Source organism: Triticum aestivum, chromosome 1D, assembly GCF_018294505.1.
Source record: "Triticum aestivum cultivar Chinese Spring chromosome 1D, IWGSC CS RefSeq v2.1, whole genome shotgun sequence".
NCBI lineage: Eukaryota > Viridiplantae > Streptophyta > Magnoliopsida > Poales > Poaceae > Triticum > Triticum aestivum.
The window spans coordinates 210,825,279-210,829,086 of NC_057796.1; the positions used below are offsets into that span (position 1 = coordinate 210,825,279).

At 44.4% G+C, this 3,808-nt stretch overlaps 1 pseudogene; it reads left to right on the top strand.

The window, feature by feature from the left end:
• The first annotated feature begins 2,611 nt into the window (after positions 1-2,611).
• On the top strand, positions 2,612-2,750 carry LOC123183807 (uncharacterized; annotated as a pseudogene).
• The last annotated feature ends 1,058 nt before the right edge of the window (positions 2,751-3,808 follow it).

Here is a 3,808-nt window from a genome sequence, read left to right on the forward strand (position 1 = left end):
TCACCATGTTACTTTTAATTAATTTTGTTGGGTTATTGATGACACTTAATTGGGATTGAGATGCTGTCAACCATCTCAATGTTTCACAACCACCATGATAGTTAAATAAAATTTATTCCTTTGAAGTAGGGAAAAATTGGCTTTTTGCAAAAACTGTAACCATAGAGCTTTCCACCAGCCATAAATGCATGTAGTATAGCATTATTATTGTTCATTATTCTCTATGTGTTACTTTGCCAGCATATTCTATGTGCTGACCCGTTTTCGGGCTGCAACGTTTCATGTTGCAGACTTTTCAGACGACGAGTAAGGTGCCTTAGGTCGTGGTCTTATACTCAGTGATGCCGCTGGAGTTGATGGACTCACTTATCTTCCAAGTCTTCCGCTGTTATCGTTTTAGATGGCCTTAAGCCATATTTATCATACTTTATCTCTTTGGAGATATGCGATGTAATAAGTGTGTGATTGCTACTCTGTTATAAATCCTCCATTTGTACTGTGCGTGTCAGCATTACTAATCCAGGGATGACACTAGTGCACAACAGCACAGACCATTTGAGGTCTGGTCGCTACAAAAACTAAACTGCTAGGAAGGCTGACCACACGATTGCCACTTAAGATCAACCAGAAGATTTTATTAGTTGCCTGATTACATACATGTGAAAAGTTCACTTGGAAACATAATCATTCTCTAATGTGGTTTCAAAAGAAGAGCTCGGCTCTTATCCTTTTCGTTTTTATGGTTTTTTTAAGGGGAATATATTAATATCAAGAAGATACCAATTACACCCAGCCTCTGCACCATCAAGATGCGTAAAAACATCCAGGATGGACACAGCCAAAAGTGAAAAAAGAAAGATAAAAAAAGACCCTGCCACGGTGATCAATCACCTGCAGTAGCAGCACTCTAATCACCACCAAAGACAGCACCCGGACTAGAAAGAAGGTTCTCCAAAAGCAATGGTAGCTTCATTCATACATGTACCCCGCAAAAAAGAACTCAAAGAAGGGCATTTTGTCAAAAGGATTGAAGGTACTTTCATCATTATGTCCCTTTTAAATTTTCTATCTATTTGTCCATTTAGTACAGAATATTTTGAGAAACACGTCTGATCTGGATGTATGAGGAAGTATCACTTCTTCAGAAAAGTGTCGATGTATAACAAACGAGAATTGTTTTTTGTTCAACTGCTTAGGCTGGTCAGTTATGTTGTTTGTCTTGCAGGATTATCTGGTGCAGTTTCACGTGCTAATACTTTCACATTTTATGTTCATTCCCAATTGGAAGAGACAAGAAGCCATTTGATTTCCAAGGGAATTAGCATCTGTACAGCATTTCACCACTATGAAAAATAAACTTACTTGCATAGCTAGACCAAAGCCATAATTAGTTATGCCTTCTCTAGCTTTAGTTCACTGTTCACGTATAAAAATCTAAATAAATTGGTAGTTTCAGTAAAAAAACTTCATTTCAGTGCTTAAAATTACAAATAGCATGCTCCTTCGGTGGAAGCTAAAAGTGTATATTGTGTAATCCTGCAGCATGGACTGAAGTGCCATGAGTGTTGTGTAAGAAATACTACAGCCATCCAAAGTTAATTGAACCGTTCTCTGTTTCAAAGTTAATTAAATCGCCCTCTGTTTCAAATTGTTTCGTATTAATTAGCTGAATTTGTATATGCCTGATTGTTGATCTACCGGATGTACAGTGACTTTTTTATATACTCTGAATGGTATTAAGTTCTACCCAAGCAGAAGTGCTGTTACAATTGGACGGCCATCATTGCTGCAAAAACTGCAAGTTAGTCTATTCATTTCATATGATTTGTTTTACTAAGGTTAGTGAAACATATAATAAAGATGTTAAACGTACGTGACAAGGAGGCCTCGACCCCTTGGAGTACCGAAGGTAGCTAGGTTGTTAGGATTTGAGCTTATCTCTTTGTAACCTCCTAGTCTATCCCTTGCACTACAAGTTGTAATCTGAACCAACTCATGTACGCGATCAGGTAGTAGCGACCCTACTATATAACATGCAGCCGTCGCCCAGAACAGGGTACGACGTTCCAACCATTGTGTTTCACATGGTATCAGAGCCTAACTCCTCCATCGCATCTAGCCACCAGAAAAGCTTCCGCCATGGCGTCGTCCTCCACCACCACCTCCGGCCTCTCTGGCCAGATCACCGAGAAGCTTACCCGCACCAACTACATCCTCTGGCGGACACAGATCACACCTCAGCTCCGTGGTGCTGGCTTCTTCGGCTATGTGGATGGCAGCACGCCGAAGCCGCCCAAGGTCGTCGTCAACAAGGACAGGGAAGGAGGACATCACACCCAATCCCCTTCATCCGATCTTGTTCCGGGAAGATCAGCAGGTACTAGGTTACCTTCTGAATAATCTTTCCAAGGAGGTGCTCGTGCAGGTGATTTCGATCTCCCATGCTCATGAGGTGTGGACAGCACTAGCGAACATGTTTTCGTCCCAGTCGCTGTCACGCGTCAACAACATCCGCGTCGCGTTGTCCAATGCGCAGAAGGGGACCCAGTCCGTCGCGGCGTTCTTTGCGCACATGCGCTCCCTCGCCGATGAACTGGCCGCGGCGAGCAAGCCGCTCGACGACGACGAGCTCATCTCCTACATCCTCGCCGGCTTGGACATGGAGTACCAGCCCCTCGTCTCCGCCCTCGACGCCCGCACCATGCCTGCCACCCTCGACGAACTGTATGCTCAGATGAGTAACTTCGATCAGAGGGTGGCCTTGTTCCAGGGTGCCAATGGTGGCTTCAAGTCTTCTGCCAGTGCCGCCATGCGTGCTCGCAATGGTGGCTCACACTACTGCGGGCTGCCGCGGGAAGGGCAAGAGTGCAGGTGGCACCAACTACAACAACACCCGCAGCGATGCTTGCGGGAACAGCAGCAACAGCAGCGGCCGACCCTCCTCCAAGAACAACAGGGGCCGCCGCAACAACTCCACCAAGCGCCCCAACGCCGTCCGCTGTCAGATCTGCGGCAAACTTGGACATTCTGCCAAGTACTGCTGGTACAAGTTTGATGAAGATGAGGATTCATCTCAAGTTGAGAAGATGGCGGGTGCGACAGATGGATCATATGGCGTGGACACAAACTGGTATGTGGATAGTGGAGTCACGAACCACATCATCGGTGAACTCGAGAAGGTGACCATGCGGGAAAAATACCGCGGGCAAGATCGCATCCACACCGCTAGTGGAGAAGGTATGAAGGTCAGTCACATTGGTCACTCAATTATTAAAACCCCTCGTAGAAAAATTCATCTTCAAATTTTTTTGCATGTTCCTAGTGCCTTAGTGAATCTTCTCTCTGCTCATCGTATCGCTATTGATAATCATGTATTCCTTGATTTTCACCCCTTCTTCTTTTGGATCAAGGATAGGCAACGAGGAAGGTGTTGTATCGAGGTAGATGCGTTCGTGGGCTTTACCCTTTGATCCAGGAGATTCGAAGATTCAATAAACAAGTTTTTAGTGCCACCAAACTTTCGTCTACACTATGTCATGAACGTTTAGGACATGCATATTTTTCTTTATTTGAGAAATTGCTTAGGAAAAATAAGCTCCCATTTGTTCGAGTGCTCAATGTTGAAACGATTTGTGATTCATGTCAGAAAGCTAAGAGTCATCAACTACCTGATCTCGTGTCTACTAGTATCTCTACCATGTTGGGGAACGTAGTATTTCAAAAAAATCCTACGATCACGCAAGATCTATCTAGGAGAAGCATAGCAACGAGCGGGGAGAATGTGTCCACGTACCCTCGTAGACCGAAA